Consider the following 18459-nt stretch of genomic DNA (forward strand, 5'->3'; position numbering starts at 1 on the left):
TACTTTCTTCGCGAGCGAGCGAAGCGATCGAGCGCTTGAGAAAATTATGTATACATTATCCTACAAGATAGAATACTGTTCAGCTCTGTTACCTGTCTGAAGGCGGGTGTACGAACGTCATGCAATATGCCAAAATTGATACAATCACATTTCTGCTTCCTCAATTTTTTTTTCCTCAAATTTCAGGGGGGGGGGGGATGGTTGTACAGGCCATCCCCCCTCCTCCATTTCAGGGGGGGGGATATATCCCCCATCCCCCCCCCCCCCCGGATTTACGCCCATGAGTACAGGTAAGTAATCACTAACACTTGCGCCTTCAAGAAGAGTGAGGAACTCTTCCAAGAAGGTCCGACTTGAGAAACTGTTACTTAAAGGAGGGCGATAGATACAATATAACCTAACTGCAGAGGATGAAGTAAGGTTAAGTGTTAGATCAAGCAACTCCAATAAAGATAAAGTGTGGTTTGTATTAACAGTGCACCGTACTGTCGATCTATAAAGTACAAAAATGCCACCACCTCTAGAAGATACACGGGGTTGATGAGTAAAATCATAATTTGGCAAAGATGATCTAAGATCTGCCAAATTGTAAGCATCTCTACTGCTATCCCCAGAGAGCCATGATTCAGTTACGACTACGACATCAAGCTTATTATCTACAACTAAATCAGTAACTGCATGAATCTTATTGGTCAAGGACCGTGCATTCCACAGGCCAAGTTGGAGGCCCGTTGGAGGCACAGTGGTAGATACTGGGGTTTGCGACCTTGGGATCCTACGCCTACGTCCGCGGTGAGTTGGACGCTGACAGCCGATCAGTGGCGTATCTAGGGGGGGCAAGGGGGGCACGTGCCCCGGGCGCCACTCCTTGGGGGCGCAAAAAAACGAAAAAAAAAGAAGAAAAAAAAAAAAAGAAAAGAAGAAGAAGAAGAAAAAAAAAAAAGTCGCCCGGAAAAAGGGGGGAGGCTGAAAACCAAATCAAACAAGATAAAAACAAAACATGATGACGCGGACAAAATGGCAATGTTTATTGTGTTCACACAAGAATTTCATGTTCTGTCAGCTGAAATACAAAAATTTTTGGCTTACTCACTGCGCTCGCTCGCCAAAATTTATATTAAAAAAAGAAGGTAAGAACAAAACGTGATAATGACGTGGATAAAATGACAATGTCTATTGTGTTCACACATGTCATTTTACATTTAGCAGGCAAAATGTTTCGCGGAGCAGCGGCTGCAATTTCTTTCGTTCTGAAGCGATCGCCAATTGGATCAAAAAAAGGCGCCAACGGTTTCGAACATGGGGGGGGGGGCCAAAAAAAATCAAGCAAGATAAGAACAAAACGTAATGATAACGCGGAATATTATACAAAATTCGGCTCACTCGCTCGTACAATTTAGAGTATTATAAGTCCACAGTTTGTTGGTATAAATCGTTATCTATAAGGCCGTCACTATATCTTGAGTAGAATTGTAAGATTTAATAAGGAAACTAGAAATGTCGCTATGGCGACTGTTATGCCTCCGCCATAATGCATGATTCTCCTAATAGGTCTAGATAGTACATGTGGACAATGTGTGACTACATTTTCACAAAACTGGCAAAATATTGAAATGACAAGTTTGTCACAAATGTGTTGAATGTTCACCTTCCTTGACCTTGGTTTAATTGGATGAATAGGAGAACATGTATTTGGGGATTTAAAGAACAAGTTCACCTTCATAAACATAAGGATTGAGAAAATGCAACAATATTAGTAGAACACATCAGTGAAAGTTTGAGGAAAATTGGACAATCGATGCAAAAGTTATGAATTTTTTAAATTTTTGTGTTGGAACCGCTGGATGAGGAGACTACTACAGCTTGTGAGTCATATGCGTACAACAGTATAAAGAAAATATAAAAGAAAATTCAACATATTTTCACTTTTTTCGCATAATAAAAGAGCAATTGACTTGCCTCTTTCTAAAGGCAGGGGGAATAATATTACCCATAACATTTATCGGTAACGAGTCAGGGGAATTTGTACTTTTTTCAAAAGATGGAATTTTGTGAAATTCTCTTTATATTTTCCTTATATTGTTGTACGCATGTGACATCTAAGTTATTCATACACTGCAGTAGTCTTCTCATCCAGCGGGTACTGCACAAAAACTTCAAAAATTCATAACTTTTGAACGGATTGTCTGATTTTCCTCAAACTTTCAATGATGTGTTCTACTAGTATTGCTACATTCTCTCAATCCTTATGTTTATGAAGGTGGGTCTTGTCCTTTAAGAACTTTAACTTGACTTTGACCCATTCATACATTTATGCATTGAGTAATTTTCATGGTACCGGTATGGAGAAAAAGTGCAATTTCTGTACTGAATAGTAAATTGTTACCATGTTCATCTGGCCTTTGACCCTAAAATTCATAAGATAATCACTTTCAGGTAGAACATGCATAGATATGCAGTAAGTTTCACGATAAATTGAGCCACTTCCGAGATATGGAGGAAAAAGTTAGTTCAGCACTTTCACTTGATCTTTGACCTTTTGACCTTTGAGGCAATAAAAAAGAAAAAGAAAAAAAAAAAACTCTCCAGAGAATTTCTATTAGGTTACACATGCATACACCAAGTGTAAAAAAAAAAATACTAATCCTGCTGGCATTGCATGAACATGAGGGAAAGAGTAAAATTTTGAAGTGTTGCACTTGACCTTTGACCCCTGACCTTTGACCCCATGAACCCTACATTCTCTAGATAATCACTGCCAGTCAGTACATGTATATATACTATGTTCCATGAAGATACCTTGAACAATTTTCCAATTTACAGAGAAAAAAAAGAAGTTTTAATACTTTTACTCGACCTTTTGACCTTTGACCTTTGACCTCATGACCCAAACTTTCACCAGAGAATCTAAATTGGGTAATACATGCATACACTAAGTTTCAAGAAAATATCTTCAGGCATTGCATAGATATGGTGGAAATAGTGAAATTTTATGTATTTGACCTTGACCTTTTGACCTTTGACCTTGAGCACGTGCACCCAAAAGTTGATAGGCACAACTTCACCCCCTAATACACATACATGCCAAGTTTCATTAGGATACCTCAACAGCTTTTGATAGTTACCTTGTCCACAAAATTCATTACGGACGGACGGAAAGACGGACGGACGGACGGAAGGACGGACGGACGGACGGACGGACGGACGGACAACCCGAAAACATAATGCCTCCGGCACCACTTCGTGGCGGAGGCATAAAAATGACAACAATTCCATGTTTTGTAAGCTGAAACACAAAAATTTTGGGCTCGCTCGCTGCGCTCGCTCGCAAAAATTTATCAAAGAAAGAAGGTAAGAACAAAACGTGATGATGACGCGGATAAAATTACAATGTCTATTGTGTTCACACATGTCATTTTACATTTAGCAGGCAAAATGTTTCACGGAGCAGCGGCTGCAATTTCTTTCGTTCTGAAGCGATCGCCAATTGGATAAAAAAAGGCGCCAACGGTTTCGAACATAGGAGGGGGGGCGCAAAAAAAAATCAAGCAAGATAAGAACAAAACGTAATGATAACGCGGAAATATACAAAATTCGGCTCACTCGCTCGTACAATTTAGAGTATTATAAGTCCACAGTTTGTTGGTATAAATCGTTATCTATAAGGCCGTCACTATAATCATCTTGAGTAGAATTGTAAGATTTAATAAGGAAAAAATGACAACAATTCCATGTTTTGTAAGCTGAAACACAAAAGTTTTGGGCTCGCTCGCTGCGCTCGCTCGCCAAAATTTATCAAAGAAAGAAGGTACGAACAAAACGTGATGATGACGCGGATAAAATGACAATGTCTATTGTGTTCACACATGTCATTTTACATTTAGCAGGAAAAATGTTGCACGGAGCAGCGGCTGCAATTTCATTCGTTCTGAAGCGATCGCCGATTGGATCAAAAGGACGCCAACGGTTTCGAACATGGGGGGCAAAAAAAAAATCAAAAAAGATAAGAACAAAACGTAATGATGACGCGGAAATATACAAATTTTGGCTCACTCGCTCGTACTAATTTAGAGTATTATAAGTCCTCAGTTTGTTGGTATAAATCGTTATCTGTAAGGTCGTCACTATATCTTGAGCAGAATTGTAAGATTTAATAAGCAAAAAATGACAGCAATTCCATGTTTTGTAAGCTGAAATACAAAAGTTTTCGGCTCGCTCGCTGCGCTCGCTCGCCAATCTCGCCAAATTTATCAAAAAAAGAAAAGAGAGATAGGAACAAAACGTGATGATGACGTGGAATTATACAAATTTCGGCGCACTCGCGCGTTATAATTTAGAGTACTTTTTAAATCCTCAGTTTGTTGGTATAAATCGTTATCTATAAGGTCGTCAGTATATCTTGATTAGAATTCTAAGATTTGATAAGCACAAAACGACAAGAATTCCATGTTTTGTAAGCTGAAATACAAAAATTTTCGGCTCGCTCGCTGCGCTCGCTCGCCAAATTTTTCAAAAAGAAAGAAAAAGAGAGATAAGAACAAAACGTGATGTCGTGGAATTATACAAATTTCGGCGCACTCGCACGTTATGATTTAGAGTATTTTTAAAATCCTCAGTTTGTTGGTATAAATCGTTATCTATAAGGCCGTCAGTATATTTTGATTAGAATTCTAAGATTTGATAAGCAAAAAATGACAAGAATTCCATGTTTTGTAAGCTGAAATACAAAAATTTTCGGCTCGCTCGCTGCGCTCGCTCGCCAAAATTTATCAAAATTCATTACATTTAAATCACCCTCAAAAGACCCCTTTTAAGTGCTTGAAAAAGCATATCATATGGACTTTGTCTAAAGTCCCTACCGGGATGGGTGTGGGGTTGAACACTTTTTCAGAAATTAGGGGCGCAATTTTCGCGCTTGCCCCGGGCGCCATTTTCCCTAGATACGCCACTGCAGCCGATACCAAGCTCGCAAATCCTATTCCACACAGGCTGAGGCAGCAGCTGGTAAGGCTGGCTGTTCAACTGATACAGTATAGGGTATTGACATTATAGCAAATACGATTTGAAGAAACATCAGTATATGTATGATGAAACCTAGGGTCGCGGACATGATCAGAACGATGAGCACTGGGTTGTTGTGGGCCTGGTTAGGTTCAATATCACCAGAAGTTAAAGAACAGAGATGAAAACAAGCTGTTGTGTTGCTGTAGTACAGTACTGGCTTACTACAAAACTTCAACCGCCTGCTATCAGCAGCGGGTTGTGGGTTTAGCCACCATTCCTTACATACAAGAGACAGGTCAACATCACTGTCAACACTTAGAACGGATGGAAACAAGTGTAATGCAAATGAGCACTTTCACAAGTCTAGTACCCAGCATTGTCATGAAATACCATGTCAGGCATGCACAAAAGAAGCAGGAATGCCAAGCAGACAATTCAGCTGGATACAAAGAACATACAGTCAATGGAGTGATGGAGAGTGCAACAAGATTGACAACAGAGCCACTCATGTATACACTGTACGTACAAAGTGTATTGGCAGTACAGAGCAAATCAAACAGAACCAATGACAAAATTATCTGTCAAAATACACAACAATTAGACCAAAGTAATACTTACAAATTGTCTACAATGTTCCTTGACCAATAAGATATCAATCGTGAAAAATAGATGACAAAATACAAACAAAATCATTACCTAAAAAGACAAACTTCAGAGCCTAGATGGGAGAGGCTACCACTCTATGGAGGCGCACACCAAAAAAAAAATAATAATAAAAAATGAAAAAATAAATAAATAAACAATAATAAAAAAGAAATTAAAATACCTTGTTTTATCAAGAAATCATTCAAGCGTTGGTAAACTATTTTCTCCAAGATCTTGGAAAAATTGGTAAAAGAGCTATAGGTCTATAATTAGAAATATTCTTATTATCATCCTTTTTATACACAGGTACTACCTTGGCTACCTTAAGCTTGTTGGGAACAACTCCCTGTAATAGTGATTTGTTAAATATATCACACAGGGGCTCTGCAAAAAAAGAAATGAAAACATTCTCTAACTACCCTAGGGGCAATATCATCAGACCCAATTGACTTTCCTGGCTAAAGGGTTGAAGCAACTTTTGAGATTTCAAAAATGGAAGTTGGTTATAAAAATAGAGACCCATTATCCCTAGTCGGCTTTAAATACTGATGAAAAGATTTATGAACAGAAGAAATTTCACTGCTTAATTTAGCTGGCAACCCAAAAAGATATTTATCAAAACAGTCAGCCTTCTCCTTGTTTGAAGCCAATAAACGACCTTCATGGAACATATCTTGGGGGAAACATCTGTTTCTTAGCCCGTCCTAATATATCATTAATATGCGACCATGTTTTCTTTATATCTCTCACAGCTTCCTGAAACAAATTCTTATAAAATCTTTGTTTGGCTAGCCGGAGAGTAGTGACTAAAATATTTTTATAATCAACATACTTTTACTTGTTAACATCAGTCGGTCTTTTAGTGTAAGCACTGTAAAGTTTGTGTTTACGATTTATTGACTTCATAAGGCCATGGGTAACCCAAGGCCTCTTAATACATTTGTCCTTATTACACTTAGATATTTCAACAACAGGAAAACATTTATCATATAGTTCAGAAAAAAAGTATGAAAAAATTATCATAAGCGTCATTAGCATCTCCAAACAAATACACATTTTGCCAATCAGTCAAAAGTAGATGTTCTTTAAACATTAAAATTCTGGCATCTGTTATTACCCTCCTTTTAATATCTTTATTACCACTTTTGAGATTTATAACATCATCCCTGTTCACACAAACATGCTTGACTTGCTTTAGGTTTGTAGGAAATATGGGAACGATTTGAAAAAATACAACAACCAACATATATACTCGGGAAAAAATGTTAAGAAAAATCATGTTTTTAGCACCAAGTATTTCTTTCCTATGTATTCCTTTTGGTAAATAGCGCCCTCGGCAGTGACCTTTAGAAAGTTCAAATGTACGGCCATGTAGAGGTTGAGTTCCTCTACCCATGTGCTAAATATGACGGTGATACATCAAATAATAAAGATATATGGGGCACAATGTCCCCCCCCCCCCCTGGGCTTGGGACTGATCAAAATAACATGAGATTTCGTCGACATTTTGAGCGAAGCGAGCCAGCGCTTGACAAAAATCATATATACAAATCATAAAAGATAGGATACTGTTGAGCTCTGAGTAACTCTCACTAGACGGGCGCGCGATCGAACGTCATGCAGTAAGCCGAAATTATTACAATAACATTTCTTCTTCTTCCATTTTTTTTTTGTACAGGCCATCACCCCCCCCCCCCCCCCGGCGGCAGCGGACAACAGTCGGCCATGATCGATGCCTAGATGCATGCATCAGTCGTCTCGAGCTTGATGTGAATCCTAACGGGCCGGAAACCGGACAACATTAGCAGGCCTATATCTCATAGATACTCAGACGCTGGTTGGTGGAAAAAAATCATTTTGATATTAACAAATATCCTTTAAAATCAAAGTGCGTGTGTGCAGAAAGAAAATACATGTGCTGAAATAAGTCATGCTATGCCTTTCAAACGCAAGATATATTTTCATGTGAGAAAATTCACTTCCTCCTGTTTATTACGTTAATAGAACACTCTTGAAAATTCCAATGATGGAATGTATTCCTGCTCCAACATCACATTTTATACTTTTAAAAGCAAAAAAAAAAAAAGACAGGAAGAAAGTACAAGATATCACTGTTTTATTCTGCTTTCTTAGCATCTCACAATGTCAGGACGTGTACTTAGGTTCCTTTTATTTAATGGCGATTGTACCGGCGCGCACAGAAAAATAAAAAGGCGACTGTTCCGTATTTACTGAAGGCATCCATGGGCAGGTGGCTTGCGCTGAGGGTGCGCCTAACTCCTTTGAGGTCACTTTTGAATGCAGTGGCATATCATGTGACAGGTGGAGCATTGATCTTGTGGCTTGCGCGCTCGTGTAGCATGCATGGCATGTACTGCCTACACGTTGAGAATTTTTCCGCTCTCTTGCCTCCGTGCGTGCGAAGCATGTTCGCCTCGGTGAGAGAACCAGCCGATGTGGAAGATTGGAAAATACTCCTGCGGTTGAATGGAAATCTTGCTTTAAGCATAGAACCTGCAGCACGAAGGTATACAATCTAGTCATACCTGAAACCCATTTTCCTAGTGTGGGAAAACTTAAATACACTGATTTTTTTCAATCTCGTCAAACCTCTGTGCAAATAAACATTTTATGAAGTTATGGCTTCTGAAAAGTTAACTACAAGTGACTGCGACACAACAAAATGTGATTTCGAAATGTCAGAAGTCGAATCGAGGACGTCGAAGATCATAACCGTGAGCAAAAGTCAGGTTGCGGCTATCCTGTCCGTCTTCGTTATCGTGGTGGTGGTAGTGGGGGTGTTGTGTTTTTATCAAGCCAAACGAGAGTGTGGTGGTAAACATGGCTTTTCTAACGAGGACCACGACGACGAAGTGCTTACAGTAAGTGATGTATATGCAGACGGAGACGCCGGTACCACCTCGGGATATGAGTTACCAGGGGATGGTTCTCAATCTGTTCGGTTGCCCCGCGATGTTATTCCCCTGGCCTACGACCTCCATATCCAGCCATACATCTACGCAGACGATGTCGTAGGAACTAGCAAGAGAAGATTTACTTTCGACGGTTCGGTAGTGATCCGAATACGATGCGATGTATCGACTGATCAAATTGCATTTCATCTCAGTAATCTGACGATCACAAACATATCCGTGCAAACGGTAGAACCAGGATGGACGCAGAGGAACATATACGAGTCGATGTCATCATACAACGAAAAAACGTATATAATGCGCATCCAACTGGTAGAAGCACTCGTTCCTGGCAATCACTATGACGTGTTCATCGAATACATCGGTGAAATCAGGGACGCTTTGCACGGATTTTATCGCAGCACTTATACCAATGAGCAGGGCCGCACTTTGTAAGTACGAGTATGAGTATACTAGAGTATGCCTTACAGAGTTTAGAAGATGTTTCTCAGGGATAGAGGTCCATATAAAATTAAAATATTGTTTTTAATGTGAATTAGATAATAGCAGCAGCAACGTAGTGGTAGCTGATGTTTCAGCAGTGGTAGCAGGTGGCTATACGCCCAAATTGTAGCATTTGCAGTGGCAGTGACTTTTCTTGTAATTTATAATAACACTTAAATTCTTTTAAAAATAGGCTGTAGCAGCTGTCGTACAAATGGTGATATGGTCATATTATTTGCAGTATTATACCTGGTTGAGGTGGGGATTCAGGTTTTTTTTTTTTCATTCCTAAGTGAGATAATGAGAAACCTTAATATGAAATATGAAAGAGCATGTAATTTTAAGAAGGATTCAACGTTTATTTGATGAAAATTGGTTTTCAAACGGCTGAGATATCCTAAAAAGTGATAATAGTAAAAGACTACAGGCCACGCCTTTTATTAGGATCTCTTTGTTTCACCTTGTTTTTGATATCTCAGCCATTTCAAAACCGATTTTCATCAAATAAACTTTTGATACCCCTGAGAATTGCATGCTCTTTGACATCTCATAGAGTGGTTTCTGAATATCTCACAAAACGTTAAAAGCTAAATCCTCACCTCGACCAGAACAGTATACACCCTTTAACTGAGGCAGACGTACAGGTATAGAATTACAATTAGTAGTGGGTTTGTAGTTTGTAGTACCTACCAGTGAAAGTGTCGGTATTAGTCGTGGAAGCAGCAATAGTAGATGTGATTCGATGATAAAGACTTTTCATTACAGTATGAAACAAAAATAGCAGTGGATCTCAGTCACAACGATGTTCACTATATACAAAGTAGTTAGCGAATGATGTACTCGGCATCTGGAGTTAAAACGGCCGCACGTCACGAGACCGACACCCACGAGTCATACAGCCCACGAGTCCGGCATACAGCCAAGGGCGCCGGAAGCGGGGGGGGGGGGGGGAGGGGGCAGGGGTGGCACTTGCCCCCCCCCCCCCCAAAAAAAAAAAAAAAATTGGGGGGGGGGGGCAAAACGAGTTTTTGCCCCCCCCCCCAAGTGCCCCCTGTGACAAATGATTAAACAGTTATTTAAAGACCAAAATGAACAATAAAGGCACTTTTCTTGTCTAAAAGTTGTCAATTTCATAACTGAAAATGCAAAATTTTCGACCCTAACGGGGTGAAAATTAAAATTCGTTACTATTATACATTTTAATATCTATACACTAATATAGTAAATTTAATGCATAGATGGTAGCCTCGCGTCCTCGAGTGTGCCCCCTGAAACATACCTTTAGTAAACCTTACATTTTCCCTTTCTTCTATGCTTTTTAGCGACATAAGAATAATTTTTATTGCATGAACAATGCTATCACGTTTAAGCTTTTAATGAATTCATTTCAGACGAATGGCAAAGTGAAAGTGGCTCGCTCGCTCTGCCCGTACAAATATAGGTTTTCCCATTAATTTTCAAACTTTTTTCATTCAATTTCACAAATTTTTACTTCAATTTCGTCGCGGGATGTCGGGAATAGGCCAATCTTACTTTCAAATTCGTCTTTCGTCGTTCATTTTCAAATAAAGTCCATTCAATTTAGTCAGGAGGGATGAATCTGAATAACAATTGACGATTTTGAATGCTATGTCTTTGAAAATGTTTGACGAAAAACGAATTACAATAGCTGTGTTCAGACGGAGGCAGTTTTGGTCGGAGTAACTTCGGAGGATAGGTCGGAGTCGTGCCCGTCTGAACAAGGTCGTGATAACTTCCTCCGATCGGAGGAAGTTACCACGACCTCTTCCTCCGAACGAGATACTCCTGAGTTTTCTCAGGAGTATCTCGCTACTAAAGCCATGTTCACACGTATTTCTAGTCGGAGTAAAAATTTATGGCACGGCAATTAAAATTCAAATTAATGCATATCTTACCACGACCCTTGTGTCCACACGACGGTCGTGGGAAGAAACTCCGACCAATTTATGTGCGAGGGTCGGTGTAACTTCCGGAAGTGGTAGCGCCGCGCACGTCGACCATGCGATTGTTTTTTTTTTTACCAGTGTCATTTGTCTTCTCCATTCTGCATGATTCAATTCAATTCAATTCAATTCAATCATAGTTTATTTCCAATCAACGAAAATCAAAGAAACATAGCACAAATTTCCAATCAACAAAAATCAAAACATAGTACAAAGTATACATGTCATGAAATGATATTGTTCAAACATTTGCAAAAAGATTCATGTAATATCCGAGATAAATTATATAGCAACATATGTTTATATATATATATATATATATATATATATATATATATATACAATAATTAGGAGGAACAATACATATATACTTCGTGGACGTGCGGAAAATAGATTCGATTATGGAAAATAGTGATCCACTAAAAAGCAAAGCTTGTGGGACGTGGATCGCTAGATAAATAATGAGTAAATAATATATTATTCGAGGGTTTTTTGTAGCTATTATATTTGATATAGATTATTTAGATCATTTGTAAAAAATATAAATGTAGTTATATTGAGATACGCAGGTCGGGAAAAAAATATATATCAATGTTAATGCCCGGACACTGTTCACTGAACCACGTCACTGAACCATGATTGCTAGCTTCTTCGTCGCGATCGACTAGGTTAAGGTACAAAGGTCACACAGTATAGTCCATGGGCCAAGGCTCGAAAAATAGGTTGTTGGTACCACCTGAGGTGGCAAAATCTTTTTGGTGTCATTTTGTTTGTCGGGCATAGATATGCTTATCAAGCTATGATATCATTTGCAAATGAGTAGCTTAGTCATAATAAATGATTTTTTAACCAATTTGGTCTTGTTTTTACATCCCTATACTTCTGAATCGAAACTAACCGCTATACAAAAAAAGAGCGCTGTATTCTGTATGTTCACAGGTGTTCTGTTGTAAACGCGGTGCGCTTAGTCTTTATTGAAGGCAGCGAATGGAATATCCAAAGGGTTATGATGTCCACAGCTGTCACGCGGTGTGCTTAGTCTTTATCTAGACCAATGTACCGTTATCATATCAAAAGTTCCTCATAAAGGGATTATCTATACTGTTTTTATACTACCCTCTCAACAAATACATCAGTTTTAAACAAAAATCACCCTGCTCATTTACAGTATTATTCATTATAATGTATTGTAGTATACCGGTATATTGTTTTTGCATTATCTTTTCTTGTTGGATGGAAATAAAGCGACATCGGCGTGGTGTTAGCGTTTCCACTGTAGCGTTTCCACTGGAAAATGATAAATAATTGAAAAATACGGTAAAATTCACGAGGAATTGCTTTTGTTGTTGTTGCTGTTTTTAGATAAAAGGATATACACTGTATCATAAGCTTTGGCTATTCCCTTCGCCGTCTTGAATAAAGACTAAGCGCTGTGGACATCATTTGGATATTCCCTTCGCTGCCTTGAATAAAGACTAAGCACACCGCGTTTACAACAGAACACATGTGAACATAGAGAAGACAGTGCTCTTCTTTGTATAACGGTTAGTTTCGATTCAGAAGTATAGGGATGTAACAACGAGACCAAGGTGGTTAAAGATTCATTTATTATGACTAAGCTACTCATTTGGAAATGCTATCATAGCTTGATAAGCATATCTATGCCCGACAAACAAAATGACACCAAAAAGGTTTTGCCACCTCAGGTGGTACCTATATCTGGCCTGGCCCATGGACTAGTATACTCGCAAGTATAACGCGTCCAGCAAGTAAGACACATGCGCTGACTCGCACAAATCATTTTCCGCCCTCAGGAATGTCCGGTATGCTAGAAAATCCCTACACGTAACAAGCCCGAGTATCTTGCCCGGAAAGGTGTGACAGGGCCTAAACACGGTTGCGGGTAAAAAAAAAATATGCGTGCGCACCTCCGGGCGACTACTTTTGAGATACATGCTAGGTACTGTCATGTGCGGATCATCTACGGGGACCTCCGGGTAGTCAAAATTGTTCTTTGCAAGTCGCACGCAAGGCTGGTGTGACACGGCCTTTAGAATTGCACTTCACACGCACGTGTAGTCGCAAAATGTCAACATTGCGATTTGACCCAGGAAGTTTTACCTAGGTCGCAAGGCATGTAAGTTCATAGATACTCCGAGGGCTTGTCCGCATGGGCAAGTAACTCCGACCGGCTGGTCGTGGCAGCGAGATACTCCTGAGAAAACTCAGGAGTATCTCGTTCGGAGGAAGAGGTCGTGGTAAGTTCCTCCGATCGGAGGAAGAGGTCGTGGTAAGTTCCTCCGATCGGAGGAAGTTACCACGACCTTGTTCAGACGGGCACTACTCCGACCTATCCTCCGAAGTTACTCCGACCAAAACTGCCTCCGTCTGAACACAGCTTACGACTAGCCGGTCGGAATAAATTGCCCGTGCAGACAAGCCCCCGGAGTATCTATGAACTTATACATACCTTACGACCTAGGTAAAACTTCCTGGGTCAAATCACAATGTTGACATTTTGCGAGTACACGTGCGCGTGTAGTGCAATTCTAACCTAGTCGATCGCGACGAAGAAGCTAGCGCTCATGCAGAAATTTCCATCAACAAGAATGGAGAAGACAAATGCCACTGGTAAAAAAAAAACAATCGCATGGTCGGCCTGCGCCGCGCTACCACTTCCGGAAGTTACACCGACCCTCGCACATAAATTGGTCGGAGTTTCTTCCCACGACCGTCGTGTGGACACAAGGGTCGTGGTAAAATATGCATGAATTTGAATTTTAATTGCCGTGCCATAAATTTTTACTCCGACTAGAAATACGTCTGAACATGGCTACTGACAACTGACGAAATTGAAGGATTTGCGTTCCACGTGCTTCTCGGGACGAAATTGAATAATAAATCTTTGAAATTGAATGACAAAAGTGCGAAAATGGATGGGAAAACCTATAGTACAATGAACAGTTTACATAAGTTATGATGATAGTCCTTCGCAGTGATGTTTGTTTTACTACATTTAATTCCCTAGAAATTTGAATAAAAATGTTCTGTGACGCGACTTTTACACTCTGGCTTTTTTTAACAAAAAGTGCCTACCGTGATACCCCTTCCCACACCCTCCCTCGCCAAGGATCTCACACCGTCACATAATGTACCCCCGTATGTTATAATCGTAGTCCTTCACACTAAATTCTTTTTTCGACATGTTTAATTCCCTAGAAATTTGTTTGTAAATGCTCTATAAACGCGACTTTTGTACTATGTTTTTACAAAAAGTCCCTACCGTGGGAGGGGGGTATCCCCCTCCAACACTCTCCCCCCGCTCGGTCGCTTCGCTCCCTCGCCGAGGATCTCACACCGTCACATAATGTACCCCCGTATGTTATAATCGTAGTCCTTCACACTGTTTTTTTTTTCTCGACATGTTTAATTCCGTAGAAATTTGTTTGTAAATGCTCTATAAACGCGACTTTTGTACTATGATTTTACAAAAAGTCCCTACCGTCGGAGGGGGGTATCCCCCCTCCCACACCCTCCCCCTGCTCGGTCGCTTCGCTCCCTCGCCGAGGATCCTACACCGTCACATTAATGTACCCCCGTATGTTATAATCATAGTCCTTCGCAATAAAATTTTTTTCACAATGTGTAATTTCCTATAAATTTTCTTTTAAATTTTCTATAAACGCGACTTTTGTACTCTGTTTCTACAAAGAGGCCTTACCGTGGTACCCCCACTCGGTCGCTTCACTCCCTCGCCGAGGATTTCACACCGTCACTTATTGTGCCCCCTTCGAGATTTTGCCCCCTATCGCTATCGCTTTTCGAATTAAATGCACTAACAATGTGTTCATCAAAGTCGATTTGAACGCGGCATTGAACTTTAAATCCATATTTACTTCTCAGGCGTGCCCTCCCATTTGCTCCCGGTTCTTGCCCTTTTCAGTGACTGCCCTCATCTGTTTCTCTTTTGCCTTCCCTTTCTCCTTTTCATCTTCTGCTTCAACTCCAACTTTTCCTACTAAGCATCTGTTTCACAGGTGTTAGTATTTAGCCAGATGTTTCACCTCTTTCGAATCTACATCCAGCATTAATGCCATAAAGACAGTATTTCACCGCCCTTGAAACAATCTTCTCTCCACCGAGGAAACAAGCTGTTAAGTAGTTCAGCAGATGAAAATCACATTTCAGAACTCCCTGCGACATTTTGGATTTACAGGACAGATGTAGAACACTCACGATAAAGCAAAACATGTTGTAATCTGTCTGTTTGACCGATTAATGTTTCGAGGATCTGGGTGTGCAGATTTAAAAATCGGTGTAGCAACGTATCTCATCGTAGCCAATAACAAAAGTATAAACTTTGCTGTGAGAAGTCATTCTAGTGCTTTTTTCCTCATTCTTCCCATGTATTTTGAATAACTAACTTTTAAGCACATTTTTTTTATTTTATATATCTTATATATGAAAACAAAAACGTTAGAGTAATGAAAAATCACTCCGTATTAACGAAAAGGAATAATTGATTGATAGATAATTGGGTAATTTACAGATATGAAAACAAAACAATTATATTGTGTGGATGGTTGTGGAGAGTTGAATTGATAGATTTAATGGTTCAATGACATTTGCTCCTGCGACTTTTGCTCCCATGAAATATCGGGGTCATCCCACGAGACCGACATTCACGAGTCATACGGTCCACGAGACCGACATCAAAAAGAGGTTCATGAGTCATACAGCCCACGAGTTATACGGCTCACAAGTCATACATTTCGCGGCGATTCACCTCGATTTGTAGCATGTGTTAATTATTCTCAAAACGGTACATTTTTCATGAAATAGAATGACTTTTTTCATGGATGCATCTTCTTTTTCCGATTCCTTAACGTTACGTTAATAGACGCTTACGTTAATAGACGCTTACAAAATTTATGTGAATTTATACTAAATCAACACCCTCCCAGATGACTACTCCCCTCCACATCATGTAAAGCAGATGTGCACTGCAACATTGACCATTTTGTGAAATATTTCCGTGTAAAATTTATTTCACAGCTGCGTATTTTTCTAGTTGGCCGATCTGAATGTCCACATCACTTTATCATATTTTTTTCTAAGTAAGTGTATCTTGTTTTGCGGAAAGGGAAACGAGGGTTTCCTTTCTTCTTCTAGGTCTGCATACCCCCACGTAGCTGCTGAGTTAGGACCAGGCGGGAAGCCAGCTATTAACTCCCGAATGTTTTATATTTTAACCCATGGCTAACACAATAGATTTTGCTTTTAATTTTTTTGAATGATGAATTTTATAACACAGTAAGGCACTCTGAATCTGATCATGCAAATATTATTTCCAGTTCATATGAAGATTGCATATACAATAAATTCAATACCTCAGCACAAGAATTTGATTATAACTTTGACTCACATGATCCAGTTCAGAGTCCATCATGTGTTTATTTGACCGAAAATCAGTATAAAAATCGTATTATGAATACAGTCGAAACATTTTTGTTAGCTCACTTTAACATACGCAGTATCAATAAAAACTTTGACAAGTTGCGCTTACTCTTAGAAAACCCAGATCATAAATCTTGCTCCATCATAGGGCTAACAGAAACATGGTTAAACTCTAATATCAGTCATTTATTTTCTTTACCCGGATTCGAATTTGTATTTAGAAATAGAAACGAGAGAGTTGGTGGTGGAGTTGGTTTGTACATCTCGAAAAAATTTAAATATATTATACATGGCTCGACACTAACTTTTTTGTTTGGTGGTCCGATGGGGCCACCAAAATCCTAAATTTCAAATTTTGGTGGCCCGAGAGAAAAATTTGGTGTCCCGAAAAAACCCCAATAAAAAACATTAAAAGTCCTTTTTTTTTAAATGAGTCAAATATTTAAGATTTATGATAGTAAGAATTAGAAGTTGGACATATCTACTCATAAATAAACTTCAACAAACTTGCAACACTCACTCTCAGGCACTCATTCAGTCCTTTTCATCCATCCTTTGAACAAATTTAACTGCTAATTTCCGGCGAAAAAGTTACGAATTTATTGACATACTTTTCAAAAAATTTTGATGGCCCGAGGCGGGCCACCAAATTTGCCCTTTTTTGAAATTTGGTGGCCCGACTTTCATTTTTGGTGGCCCCGGGCCACCGGGCCACCGTTAGTGTCGAGCCCTGTATTATACATGAGGAGATTAGTGTTATAGGCGATGTACTCGAATCCCTTTTTATTGAATATATATTGATAAATCCATTGGAAAAAACATTGTTATTGGCGTAATTTACAGGCCCCCTCGGTCGAATTTGAATGATTTTTTGACAATTTTGCAGGATTTAGTACAAAATCCCATGATACTTAATAAAGATACATTTTTGATGGGTGATTTTACTATCGATCTCATGAAACTCAAACTCCCAAAACAGTTCAAAAGAATTTACAGAAACATTAATGTCTGCTTCGTTTTTACCATTAATTTCCAAGCCTACCCGTGTCGCCAGCCAATCGGCTACCCTCATAGACAACATTTGTTTGTAATGTTCTTCCACACCCTGAGTCTGATATCGTCCTCTCAGACATCACTGACCATTATCCTATATTTGCTCAGGTTCCAATTAAATTGACTACACAAAATAATTATTATAAGCGACGTAAGATTACTGCAGATAATCTTACAAGTCTCCAAAACAGTTTAAAATAAATTGACTGGTCTTCTGTATACAACACTACCGATGTCAACTTGTTTTATGACTACTTCATATCTACTATTACCTCCGAAATCGATAACCATATTCCCCTGCGTAACATAAAAAATAGATATAAGCAAATTCTAAGACTCCCGTGGATAACCCAGCCTATATTACGATCTATAAATAGGAAAAATAATTTGTTTTATAAATATAGATGCAACCCCACTGACAAAAAATAAGAAAAAAATATGTTCCATACAAAAACACACTCACCAAATTATTACGTACGCAGAAGAAAATTTTTTATGTTAATCAGATAAGCAAATATAAAAATAACATTAAAAACACATGGAAAACATTAAAAAATGCTATGAATACACCTAACAATTCATCTAATATTTCTGAAGTTCGGTGGGGCAATGCCTCCAGCAACACTCCCGCTGGCATTGCTGAAATTTTCAATGACTTCTTCTCTTCAATTGGAAAAAATCTACTTCAAAAATTCCTCTTTCTAGTAAATCTTTTAGTGATTTCTTGGATACACCTAACTCCAAAACTATATTTTTTGACCCAACATATAAAGAAGAAATAACAAAGATCGTTGCTAATTTGAAAGAAGGAAAAAGTCCTGGCCACGACGGAATTGACAACCATTTGATAAAAAACATAATTCCCCAAGTAGTGGATCCCTTAGTACACATTATCAACTCATCGCTTACAACTGGCCATG

At 39.1% G+C, this 18459-nt stretch overlaps 1 pseudogene; it reads left to right on the top strand.

Moving 5' to 3' along the window:
- Positions 1–8023: 8023 nt before the first annotated feature.
- LOC139740605 (aminopeptidase N-like) overlaps positions 8024–18459 on the top strand; it is a 111336-nt pseudogene continuing 100900 nt past the window's right edge.

Source organism: Diadema antillarum, unplaced genomic scaffold (assembly GCF_040938485.1).
Source record: "Diadema antillarum isolate AM-2024a unplaced genomic scaffold, OU_Dant_1.0 seq00000862_RagTag, whole genome shotgun sequence".
Taxonomy (NCBI): Eukaryota; Metazoa; Echinodermata; class Echinoidea; order Diadematoida; family Diadematidae; genus Diadema; species Diadema antillarum.